The following is a 14,651-nucleotide window of genomic DNA, read 5'->3' as shown; positions in this document are numbered from 1 at the left end:
GAGCCTGGCTATTACGGTAGTGGCTAGAAAATTTTTGTTTTATAAATGTAATTTGTATTCAGTAGGTAGCTAGTTAAAATAAATAAAATAAAAAAATTAATTTTGCTCCCGTCACTTCATGCGATGTGGAAATAAGTTTCTTTCGTTTCAAATCATGTTTAACTAACAGACGAAGAAGGTATGGGTTCGAAAAATCTTCGAATGCATGTAGTCATACACTGTAATAAAATATACAGAGCAGAACTGTAAATTTGATGTATTTTGCATGTTTATTTATATATATGCTATAAAATTACGTGTTTCAACCTATCATAATATTATCAATATGTTGTTCCAGCCAGGAACCACTTTTATAGCAGACCTGACAGTACCTCTGTGCTGGAAGCGGGAGTTTGTTGGCATTGAAGTCCGGTCGCTTAGCCACGTTCAAAGACACAAGTCCCCAAGTTCCGAGCTTTGTTTATTATAATGTTGTAGTATATTATCTTGTGCCTGTTCACTATTTAACTCATATTGCACTTCACAGAGTTTCAAAAATACCCTTTCTTTTTTGTTAACAACAGCTGATCGTATAGAATTTAAAGTTATTTCTTAACACGAGATTAAGTATTGCGTACTCGAGGTTGTTGGAGTCCGAAATTTCCAGATGTATATTTTTCAATGAAGTGTTTAAAATGGGGAGTCTCAAGTTTATGAAACGGAATATTCGCACATATCAGCATCAGACACAAGTCGTAATAAAAAGTGAGCTGATGAAATCGAATTACTAAACAATTTTCAGATGTTCGATGTGTCTTTTATAGTCACTATGGTTTTCTAAATCAAGACACTTACTAACTTACAAATTTTAAACATATAATATATTTTTCTCCTTTATTGATCTTTCCTATTTTCTGCCTTCTTCTTAGTCTCCGCATATGATTAATGTATCTTAATGTCGTATATCCTATGATATCTTCTTCTGCCCCTAATTCTTTTCCCGTTCACCATTCCTTCCAGTGCACCCTTTAGTAGGCAGCATCTTCTCAGCCAGTGATCCAGCCAATTCCTTTTTCTCTTCCTGATCAATTTCAACATCATTCTTTCTTCCCCCACTCTTTCCAACATAGCTTCGTTTCTTATTCTGTCTGTCCATTTCACACGCTCCATTCTTCTCCATATCTATATTTCAAATGCTTTTATACCCAATGCATTTCGAACTGGCGGATCAAGGTCAAGTACAAACGTACAAACGCATACAAACCACGCACGAGTCACTGAACTGAACTGTGAACTGAAGCACTGGTATTGTCGGACCATCGGATCTGTGCCCCTTCAGCGCTGTCGTCGTTCTTGAAAAAGTTAACGCTTGTGCTCACTCCATTCCACCCGCTTTCCTCCCACCACGTCAAACAACAGACCACGAACCTTGCCGAATAGGGATGTTGCCAAACTTCCGTTAAACGGTGTCATAAATAACTGGTCCTCAATGCTACAATAACATTTCTTTCAATCAAAATACATCTTGTATTTCTACAATTTTTAAACCTAAACCCCATGTCTCGAATCACTTTCCGTAGCGTTTCTCTCCAACCTTGGAAATTATTGCTTCTCTCGCAACCTTCAGTAATTTCTTCAATGTCGGAACTCCTTTCTGCACGGTATAAAATTCTTGTATCTTCCTTCTTAAAATATACATCGGTTCATATCATCTACAAGAATTAAAGGTTCCCTTGGTCTGTTCTTCCCTGGTGATTCTAGCTTTTCATCTCCTGCACAGACTCCCTCTCTCCTGATTTTCTTTATTAGGCGCTCTGACCTGCCTATAGAAATAATAATAATAATAATAATAATAATAATAATAATAATAATAACAACAATAATAATAATGGCTTTATTTAACCTGGCAGATTTAAGGCCGTAAGGCCTTCTCTTACACTCAACCAGGATTAAAACTTGTTTACATAGTTGAACATAAAACTGAAAAAAGAAATTACATAACATGTTGTATTAGTTAAGTAAGTAATTTTAATACGTAATCAATTGAAATAAAATAAGTCTCACCTGTGATCGCAGCTGCTTTTTCGTTGCCTTATTTATAGGAAAGAGATATTGACCTGTTTGTTTCTCGTCATCGCAAAATGCTATTACTTACTTGCTTAATAATATTTATTTCGCCACTCCGTGCTACAGTATTCATGTTGAATTGACAACACTGGACTTCAAGTGCAAATAAACTGTCCCGCAAGAAGGCTCAAAATTGTGAGTAGTGGGGGACAGAAAGGGAGAGAGATAGAAAAGAGAGAGATAGGAATGCAGGGAGAGAAATGAATTACCGAGGCTGAGTAGGAATTAGGGTTCAGTTCGCATATCTTACGGGGGCACAGATCCGATGGTCCGATAATAATCCCGGCTGTTCCAGCTGACTTTAGTTGAGGAAAATGGTCCAGGATTGGGAGTAAGCACACATGGCAAATGCAGTTCATTGTTTGACCTTGATCAGCCAGTTCGAAATACACTGACAATAGTCGCTTCTTTTCACTTCGTCGTAATGTCCATGTTACTGTCTCATACAATGTCATACTCCACATAAAGTACTTCGCTAGTCTCTTCCTTAGTTATTTTTCCAAAGGCCCGCAGTAGATGCTCATTTTTCTATTATAATTAAAATAATTAACCTGTTCAATAGCCTAGTTATCAATTACTACATTAGATTTCATTGGTTGTTTTCCCTAAAATACCGTAACTTTCGATTTTTAACGAATATCTTCAAGTAGCAATAAACTCTGAACTACTTTATGTAACAGACTAATGCAACATGTAACATAGAGTGAGGTTGAGTTATGGGCTGCCTGAATGCAGCTGCGTACTGGGATAAACCAGTCGTCAAGGCCGAATGCATGTGCACAGAGCCGCTTGCAATATTTTGTCAGCGAATTGTGCATTCATGTGTTACTCGGTGCCTTCATTGTGTGTAAATTTCGTGCTAATTGTTCTAGTTTTTCGTTAGTTATGCCACTACATAAATATATTCTTGAAGAACGGGTTTTTATTTACAACACATAAAATATGTCAAAACGAATTCTTGCAGAGAAGTAGTAAGGCGATCCGAAAGAAAATATCCCAACAATTCAGAGAGATAAACTGTTCGCCAACTTGTCATAAAGTTAAAAGAAGCAGGAGCTCGTAATGATAAGAAACGTATTCCGAAACGTCTTGTTCTTACAGAAGAAAAGTTGTGTGAAATAGGTGAATGACTCGAATACTCTCAAAAAGATCTCTCTGTCGGCTTGCTCAGAACACAGGAGTTTCAAAATCCTCAGCACGAAATGCCGCTAAATTACTTCCAATTAAAACCAGCGAATAGGGATTATATAGAATGGACACTCAGCGAATTTTCCTGTTTTGTTTCTCTGTGCGCCGACGTTTAGTTCCACTTTCAAGCGCTAGAGGTTAGTGTAATCGAGCGCACGCTAAGATAATAACTGAATATAGGAGTTGAGACATAGGATCCAAACATCGCCTACCGTATTGCATAATGCAGTAACGCTTTGCTTCAAATGAATTCAAGTTAACAGCTTTTCCTTAGTTCTCAGTGATAAACTAGTTGTAATAATATTTTTTTATGTTTTGTATATAATAAATCATATTATAAAATATAATACATTATAAAATTATGTATAAAATTCGTTTAATATTTATATACAATATGTAGGCTAGACATATGGCTTTACTTCTCTTGGGAGTATTGTTTTTCCAATTTCAGCGCTATCAAATCATTACATACTAGGTACATCCAGAAAGTAAGTTTCCCGATTTTTTCCCCTTGAAAGTAAACGTAATTAGCCGTGTCAATTGCGCATGCGTAACACATCTATGACGTATCAATCATATGCCAGCCGGACAGGTCCCGCCTGGTGCCAGTAGAGTGGCAGCAGTGCTCCGAAATGGAAGCTCTTATTCCTTCTCCCGCCGCCTGCGAAGTTCGATCGGTGATAAAGTTCTTTAATGCACAAAGCATTGCGCCAATTGAAATTCATCGGCAGCTCTGTCAGGTCTATGGGCCTAACATCATGAGTAAGCAGATGGTGCATCGCTGGTGTAGGCAGTTTTCCGAAGGTCGTCAAAGTGTCCATGATGAAGAGCGCAGTGGGCGACCGTCCCTCATCAATGATGATCATGTTAAGCTGGTGCGGCAGTGCATCATGGAGAACCGTCGCTTCACGATTACGGAGCTGAGCAGCCACTTTCCGTAGATATCGCGATCCTTGTTGCATGAGATTGTCACTAAGCATCTGCTGTTCAAAAAAGTGTGTGCCAGGTGGGTGCCGAAAAACCTGACACCCGAACACAAAATGCAACGTTTAGGAGCAGCACTGACATTTCTGCAACGGTATCACGATGACGGCGACGAGTTCCTCGACAGGATCGTCACGGGCGATGAGACTTGGATTTCTCACTTCACCCCGGAAATCAAGCAGCTGTCAATGCATTGGCGGCATAGTGGATCTCCGGTCAGGAAGAAATTCAAACAGATGCTGTCGGTACGGAAAGTGATGTGCACGGTGTTCTGGGACAGGAAGGGCATTCTGCTCATTGACTTCCTTCCAAGAGGTGAAACGGTGAAAGCTGACCGTTACTGTGAAACACTGCGAAAATTGCGACGTGCCATTCAAAATAAGAGGCGTGGAATGCTTACTGCAGGTGTTGTGCTCCTCAATGACAATGCTCGTCCACATATGGCTCGGAGCACAGCAGCTGTTTTGACGGAATTTGGCTGGGAGTTGTTTGATCACCCACCCTACAGTCCTGATCTTGCTCCCAGCGATTTTCACGTTTTCTCGCACCTCAAGAAATTCCTGTCCTCCGGTGAGCGTTTTGGCAACGACGAAGAGCTGAAGACGTCTGTCACACGCTGGTTCCATTCACAGGCGGCAGAGTTCTACGACAGAGGGATACAAAAGTTGATCCCACGATACGACAAGTGTCTCAATTCTGATGGTGGCTATGTTGAAAAATAGCTGAAACATTGCTGTACCTGTTGCCAATAAATGTTTTTCTGAAAGTGTATGTTCTTTAAAAAAAATAGGGAAACTTACTTTCTGGATGCGCCTCGTATTTTAATTGTTGATGGGGTCAACGTCTCAACTCTCATTATAAAAGAACTCTAGAGTCTAGACATTACAGATAATGACGGATTTATTATTTCATCTGTCCAATTTATTTTGAGTACATAATGTACCTAGATGTATTAAATGTATGTCTGTTATATTCCGCTATGTCGACTGCTAACTGGTTTGACGTCAGCGCCAACTCTAGGGAAAAAGCAGAATCTCACGCTGGAGCTGGTTTGAAGGTCATTGAAATCAGTCCTGTTACATCAAAGGTACCGACGCGAAGTGACCATACTTGTAATTCCCTATACGCAGATGCCTCCATTACATTTTAATATAACACTATATGCCTACTGCTGCACATAATAATTAATTTCTATAATACTCATAGGCCTATATGCAAAATAAAGCTTCCTTTGATTATATTTTGTGTTACGTAATCCAAATACATGAACAGTATTCTATTTTAAGTTTCATGTACTAAAATTGCATAAAATGTTGTATTTACAGTAAGTTGTTTTTTTCCTTTCATAAGCGGTTTTTTATAAACATTTTCAGTTATATTTTATTGCAGAGGACATTTCAGTAAGTAATAAAATGTAGTCTAATATTTTTAGTCGTTTCCTGTATTGATTAATATAATATGAAGTCGTGAATTTGAACATATAACAGTCGCTCTGAGTGGTGCAGTGCTGACCTTCTGTTCCCGAGGTTCCGGGTTCAACCCCGGGCCAGGTCGATAGCATTTAAGTGTGCTTAAGGGTACTCCGAAGGGAAATTTCAATTTTCTAAACTAATCAAACTAGAAATCTCAAATTTTGCACAATTATTATGCTGTATATAAATAATGTGTAAAATATGTGAGTTATTAACATTTTTGTAAAAATTAAATTACTTTTCAAAAAATCGCTATTTCTCCTACAAATTTTAACATTTTCGCTGAAATTCCATTTTTGTAACTTTTAACCTTTCCAAACAAAACTTACCATCCAGCTTTTTCATTAGTTTGACCCAAAATTAATTTTTAAAAATATTTTGTATTCTCAATCCTAAAAACAGTAAAAAATGTTCCAAAAAAATTAATATATTTAAAAATGTGTTAATTAAAGTAATCCTAATAGTAAGTTCTGTTACACGCATATTAAAAAAACTCTTACAAAAAATCATTCATGTAGTACAACATTTGTAAGAGAAATAGGATTTTTAGTACAGCAAAATGTGAAAAAATTAAAAACCGAAAAAAAAATAGTTTTAAATTTTAAATACCTACCTAGAGCGCGTAGCCTTTTGAAAATGGTCCCCTTAACATGCAATGAGAGAAGCATAACGCCATGAAAATTGGCCCAGAGCTTCCTTAGACCATAAACAATTGTTTAATGCTAATAACAAAAAAGTGATTTCTTAACCAAAAATGACAAATTTTCACCTCGGTGTATCCTTTAATGCGACAAGTTCATGTCAGCAGATTTACTGGCATCTAAAAGAACTTCTGCGGGACACAATTCCGGCACACCGGTGACGCTGATATAACCTCGGCAGTTGCGATCGTCGTTAAATAAAACATAATTTAAAACATATAGGCCTAACTGGAATAATTTCTTATTTTCAACTTAAGATTTCGACGCTGAATGTGTCCTGTTTTTACACGTGTTCATGAAGGTCACACAGCACTTGCATAGTACTCCCGGTCGGGGCAAGTTATTTGGTTGAGGTTTTTTCCGGAGTTTTCCCTCAACCCAATTTGAGAAAATGTTGGGTAACTATCAATGCTGGACCCCAGACTCATTTCACAGACATTATCACTAGGGACCGGATTTTTATATAATTACATATTATATTCCTTTCAACTTAACAGTATATAAATAACAAATCTTTGCGAATCTCGTAATTACAATTAATATATTAAAATTTGATACTACATATTTTTACATATTTACCCCACATTACATGTTATGGCTTGGTATTACATAAATCTATATATTTAGGGGTTTTATTAATTTTTACTTCTCTAAAAAGAAAAAAAAAACTTCTGCTCGGGAAGTTTACAATTTGAAATACACAGATTTAAAAAGCCTTTTTACCTACCCAAGAAAGGATATATTTCGGGACGAAACATAACGTCCGTAGTTCCAGGAAGTAATAGAGGTACTCACCCCATACCGCCCACTGTAAATAAGAGTGAGTGAACAAAAGGCAATCTTTCTCATACAACTACCTTGCATTGTGAAAATCACTCAGAAAGTAGCGGTGGATGGGACGAGGACGACATGATTTGTCTCGAACTATAATTGTTCTGCACACGTCTTAACAAGTCGTTCGCATGCAATTTGCAACCTTACTCACCCTCTTCCTAATTCTTCCGGTCAAGTCTCACATGAGACTTTCAGGTTATTGCTTGACCTCTTTATTTTAAATTTAGTAGACCTATACGGAAATGGGATTTTCCGAGCAATTAGAAAGTATGGTTCTCGGCTGGAATAATCCTATCCTTCTGAATGAGACAGGAATGTCACTTTTCAAACAACAGTTTGTAAATGCCTATAGTTTGACGTTTTAGTAGGTACTTTGTTTCTTACAGGGAGGAGCTAAAATACATTTGTCCCACTTCTGCTCTTATTTTCTCCTAATCCAGTAAAGCGAAACAGTGCTTGCAGTTCTGTTGTATCATTCATTTCACTCAGTTCTCTAGTTTTAGTACTTACAGTAAAAAGTGCAAGTGAGTTTATCTACCGCTTTTAACTAACTAAAATGGCCCCTGTATCTTCAACCCTAACGAGAAAAATAAAATCATGGATTGCGATGGACAAGCTTTCACTACAGATGAAAAAATAGCAATGCGTCAAGTGTACTGTAAAAAGTCGGGTGTTCTATGAAATCACAACTGGAGAGTCTTAACTATCCTATACCTGCCAGATATTGATATTAAATATTTTCATGATTTTACATATTTTGGTACATATTCAGCTTATTTTTCTTACATAAATATGTACATATTTCACACCCTGATATTACATAAAAATCCGGTCCCTAATTATCACCTTCATTCCATTCAGACGCTAAATAGCGTAAGATGTTGATACAGTGTCGTAAAATAACCCACTAAAAAGCTATGAATGAATGAATACGGATGCAGTGCGCCCACAGCCTTCACAAGTTTCCTCTTTGAGAGTTAATAAACTGGCATAAGCCTGTTCCTATAGCACGGGTATTTCTGTTGTGATAAGCAATCTATTCCAACGTGCAGTCACCGTTACTCCGCCCACTGAGTCATGGTTACAATCTACATAAAAATAATAGCTCTGCTATAGGTCGACCAAGTTACAATGGTTCGACTTGTTGCCTAACAATGGCCTATGGCTCTTTTAATTTGATTAACGACTAGCCGTATCCGTGCGCTCCGCTGCACCCGTTAGAAATAGATATAAAGTAATTACATAATTAAAATAGGACATTTGATCCAGGGAACATTCGTGTTTGATAGAAGGATAAATCGTTTAATATGTTACTTAATTTAAATTGCACCCAAATAATTAAAATGCGATCATTTTGGTCCAGAGACCACTCATTGGTGCAATGACAATTCCTTTAACATGTTTCTAATTTTTATTACATGCAACCATAGTTTAATGAACATTGACATCATTTAGATTTAATGTGTATACTTTATTTTACTTGTTATAGGTTTCCATTGAATTATGGTAATAACTTAATTTTAACCCTTGTTTTCTACGTATTTAGTAAATGGCGCTTGGCCCACTATGGTTCTGAACCTTTCAAATAACTTAAATAACTTAAATTATATTATATATTACATTACATATATTATATTATATTATATTATATTATATTATATTATATTATATTATATTATATTATATTATATTATATTATATTATATTATATCAGAAGTTACTGTAATAACATTATAGCATTATGTCCATCTAAAGAAACTACACTTTCCAATGGTGAAATAATAATTAATTATACAAATCGGTTAATTTAGCTTCCGATATTACTTCATACAAAAACGGAAACATTCTCTGTAGCCTATGTTTAATAGCTTTCGATTGTTGCTGTCCAAGGCCCCTTATAGATGAAGTCATTTGTTTTTTATTTCATTATACGGTATAGATGGCAGTTATTTTAAATTTAAAACTCATTTATCTCATTAAATATCAGTCCTATCAAAATGTTTCAAGGAATAAAACTTATCGAAAATTATTTTTAAAGAAATTTTTGTTATGTAACATTTTTCACAAAAATCAATAATAAGCGATATATTTCGATTTATTTAATTCAGGCCCCCTTATAACCCCCCTTTTAAATAATGTATTTTGAATGCCATATATCCTAAAATCTAAGTTACAACGAACATAATTTATATTCCAATTTTCATCGAAATCCGTTCATCCATTATCGCGTGAAAAGGTAACAAACAGACAGACAGACAGACAGACATACAAACAAAAATGTCAAAAAAGCGATTTTCGGTTTCAGGACGGTTAATTATATATGTTAGGACCAATTATTTTTGGAAAATCGAAAATTACCAGAAAAATTTCGGCTACAGATTTATTATTAGTATAGATGTTCAATTATTAGGAATTTCAACGATACCCAATGCAGAATCAAACATATCAAATTCATGCTGAAAGAGTAGGCCTATTATAAATTATCAAGAGCTTATACGAATGCTGTAATACAATAAAGCAGTACTGACAGTGAAGAATCGGTAGAAAGGAGAAAAACTCTCTCTGACACCAGGACTCGAATCTGGTTTCCAGCTTTACGTGCTGGCGCTTTATCCACTAAGGCACACCGGATTCAAGTTCCAATGTCGGATTGAATCCCTCTCATTTTAAGTTCTATCACAGTCTAGTATACACAGTCACGAAGCTCAATACGTAGGGTATATGCATCCATAGATAGTTGCTAACCACTAGGATCGTTACTATCGCCTCATCACAGACAATGCGAAATAGTACCGACATAGTCTATTGTTCCTAAAGGCTGTGTAATGTATCTTGTCTCACTGTGAAAAGAGAGAGAAAGGAGGTATGTCTTACTTCGTCTGTGTTGTTATGGTAATGGGAGAGTGGAGCGATGCCGTCCATCCATCCAGTGGCGGAAGGGACTAGTTAATACATTCTATAGCGCAAAATAAAATAACAAAATATCTCTCTTCGTACTATATAGTTCCGTCACTGAGCTTGTCTTTTAAGAAACTGAGTTCCGGAAGCCTGTACAATACGATTTTGAAAGGAATCCTGAAAATTTACCACCCTCCTACAATCTCCACCCTCATTTGAAGGGACTTGGTTTTATTGCTACTGAGACAAGATAAACCTTACCATTTATACTACTCTCAACAACTCACGCTTCGTGACTGTATACACTAGACTGTGGTTCTACGTACTGTCATAACCGTAACATAAACACAGAAGTTTGCGCCCAGGCTACCAAATGGGATCATTCACAATGATTCACATAAGCATTGACATAAACATTAGACTACAGTAAGACGTTAACATGAAAGTTTGCAAACTCCAAACTTTCATGCTTATGCTTACATGATTTGCAAACAGAACACAATCGTGGACCGCTGAAGTATACGACAGAATATGAGGAAATGGCGTCGTTGTTATGTTTCCATGGTTACCAAGTATGTTTGCTGTTATGTTTATGTCCCCATCGTGAATGATGGTATGACTTCTTGATTTTACCGCAACGTTTATATTCTTAAGTTAACGCTTACGTTATGTTTAATTTTCATTGTCAATGAGCCTTCACAGTATGTGTGACAGTAGGCACAACGTCCAACCACAGAGATGCACTCATTACGAGTGACTAAGTGGCCGGGGTCCGACGGAACATGGCACCGTCTTGAATCACGAAATGATTACTGTGGCTTAGTGGATAAAGCGCCAGCACGTGAAGCTGGAAACCCGGTTTCGAGTCCCGGTGCCGGAGAGAATTTTTCTCTTAACCACATGGAAACGCAGAATTACTTACTTACTTACTGCTTTTAAGGAACCCGGAGGTTCATTGCCGCCCTCACATAAGCCCGCCATTGGTCCCTAACCTGAGCAAGATTAATCCAGTCTCTGCCATCATATCCCACCTCCCTCAAATCCATTTTAATATTATCTTCCCACCTACGTCTCGGCCTCCCTAAAGGTCTTTTTCCCTCCGGCCTCCCAACTAACACTCTATATGCATTTCTAGATTCGCCCATACGTGCTACATGTCCTGCCCATCTCAAACGTCTGGATTTTATGTTCCTAATTATGTCAGGTGAAGAATACAATGCGTACAGCTCTGCGTTGTGTAACTTTCTCCATTCTCCTGTAACTTCATTCCTCTTAGCCACAAATATTTTCCTAAGAACCTTATTCTCAAACGCTCTTAATCTCTGTTCCTCTCTCAAAGTAGGAGTCCATGTTTCACAACCATACAGAACAACCGGTAATTGTTATATAAATTCTAACTTTCAGATTTTTTGACAGAAGACTGGATGACAAAAGCTTTTGAACCGAATAATAACAAGCATTTCCCATATTTATTCTGCGTTTAATTTCCTCCCGAGTGTCATTTATATTTGTTACTGTTGCTCCAAGATATTTGAATTTTTCCACCTCTTCGAAAGATAAATCTCCAATTTTTATATTTCCATTTTGTATTATATTCTGGTCACGAGACATAATCATATACTTAGTCTTTTCGGGATTTACTTCCAACCCTATCGCTTTACTTGCTTCAACTAGAATTTCCGCGTTTTCGCTAATCGTTTGTGCATTTTCTCCTAGCATATTCACGTCATCCGCATAGACAAGAAGCTGATGTAACCCATTCAACTCCAAACCCTGTCTATTATCCTGAACTTTCCTAATGGCATATTCTAGAGCGAAGTTAAAAAGTAACGGTGATAGTGCATCTCCCTGCTTTAGCCCGCAGTGAATTGGAAAAGCATCAGATAGAAACTGGGCTATACGGAGTCTGCTGTCAGTTTCACTAAGACACATTTTAATTAATCGAACTAGTTTCTTGGGAATACCAAATTCAATAAGAATATTATTGCAGAATTACTGCACTGAAAACTCCATATCGTCGGCTTAGAGTGTAAACCTGCTAACCGCCAAAAAGAAAATTTTACGAGGGAAGCAAAAAATTAAGTTTAAATTAACTCTGAAATTTTAAGACCAAATCCAAAGTACAGTTGGCATTTGTACCTGTACTCTGGATTTGGTCCTAAAGTTTCAGAGTTAATTTAAACTCAGTGTTTAGCTTCCCTTATAAAATTTTCTTTTTGGCGGTTAGCAGGTTTGCACTCTAAGCCGACGATATGTAAACCACTTTGGTGCATCATAGTAGTACCGACAGTGCCGACAATACCGTTCTCAGTATTTTTAACGATTTAATTCACGCTTAAATAAAAAATGTATATTGAAGTATCATATCTAATTATTAATATCAAATTGAAACAAACCGGAACGGACCGTTAACTTTTCTTACGAGAAGGAACGGAAAGATTTCTGATATTCACGAACCGGAACGGCGTTCCCGTCCACTTCGGTCCATTTCGAGTCCTACAAGTAACTAATTTATCTGAATAACATCACATCTATAGTCTAATAAAAACGTGCACTTATATTCTATGACATCAAGGAACTTGGGACATCGTGTCAAAATTGTCTTTTAAATACACAAAATAAAGTAGTGAGGTTTGAAGGAAATAATTATGTTATTGTTCAAATTTAAAAGTCCTTGATTAATCGCTACCTACTTATTATAATCGCAGTGGATTCCTAATCCATCCAACAGTCCCTTAATATCATTACAAAAGTATATGAATCGTGAATTACAGAAACCCTACAAGTCACATTTTTCTCAAATTCAGTTTTTCATATGGTTGTAATATTCAAGTGGTGCAGAAATTCCATACGTCCAGTGCTCAGTGTACATTTCACAGCGGCAATAAGTAAAAAGATTGGTATCAAAGACGGACATTCGCCATTTTTGTCTCACCGTGAAAAGAGAGAGAAAGGAGATATGTCTTACTTCGTCTGTGTTGTTCTGGGGATGGGGGAGTGGAGCGATGCCGTCCATCCATCCAGTGGCGGAAGGGACTAGTTGATAATTTCTGTAGCGCAAAATAAAATAACAAAATATCTCTTCGTACCATGTAGTTCTGTCACTGACCTTGTCTTTCAAGAAACTGAGTTCCGGTAGCCTGCACAATAACAGGGTTTTGAAAGGAATCCTGAAAATTTACAACCCTCCTATAATCTCCACCCTCATTTGAAGGGACATGGTTTTATTGCTACTGAGACAAGACAAACCTTACCAGGTACAGTTAAGGAATGGTTCTTAGAGTACTTTTCGAGCTGGCGCAGCATCTTCACCGCTTCGGTATTTATCGAAATCCAACCTACACCCTTTGCGACCTTCAAGAAGCGATGAATAGGGATCATCTCCAACGCTGCCAGCTTTAAAATCACTGACAGAATGTGCCAGATACTGGGAAGCGAGAAGCCTCTTGCTTTTATTTAGTTCTTAGTTCTTTAAGAATTTTGATTAGTTACTTTTTCAGTTTTAATTTTAAGTTGTATCAAGTTTTATTGTTTTAATTATGAGGTTGTGATTATGTCAAAGATAAGTTATCTATGTAACTGTCATTCGAATAAATAAATAAATAAATAAACAAATAAATAAATAAATAGGTAAATAAATAAATAAGTCAGTAAGTAACTAATAAATAAATAGATAAATAAATAAATGAATACATAAATAATTAAACAGATGAATAAATAAATAAATAGATGAATAAATGAATAAATAGATAAATAAATACATAAATAAATAAATAGATTAATGAATGAATAAATAAATAAATAAATAAATAAGTAAATAAATAAATGAATGAATGAATTAATCAATTAATTAATTAATTAATTAATTAACAAATAAATACATAAATAAATTAATAAATGAATGAATAAATAATAAATAAATATATAAGAAGACATAAAAATAAATAAAGACGTAAATAAATAAATACTAAAATAAATCAATTACATTAATAAATTAATTAACATTTAAATAAACAAGTAAATAAATCAACAGATGAATAAATCAATAAATAGATGAATAAATGAATAAATAGATAAATACATACATAAATAAATAGATAAATGAATGAATAAATGAATAAATAAATAAGTGAATAAATGAATGACTAAATTAATAAATGAATAAATAAATAAATGAATAGATAAATGAATGAATAAATGAATAAGTAAATAAATAAATGAATATATAAATGAATGAATAAATGAATAAGTAAATAAATAAATACATAAATAAATTAATGAATAAATGAATAAATAAATAAAGACATAAATAAATAACTAATTTAATTAATTAATAAGTAAATAAATAATTAATTAATTAAATTCTTAAATAACAGATTAATTAAATTAATTAATAAATAAATAATTAACTGATTAATTAATTTAATCAGTTAATAATTAAATAATTAATTGATTAATTAAATTCTTA

The sequence above is a fragment of the Periplaneta americana genome, chromosome 14 (genome assembly GCF_040183065.1).
Source record: "Periplaneta americana isolate PAMFEO1 chromosome 14, P.americana_PAMFEO1_priV1, whole genome shotgun sequence".
NCBI lineage: Eukaryota > Metazoa > Arthropoda > Insecta > Blattodea > Blattidae > Periplaneta > Periplaneta americana.
Note: the sequence above shows the minus strand (reverse complement) of the source record.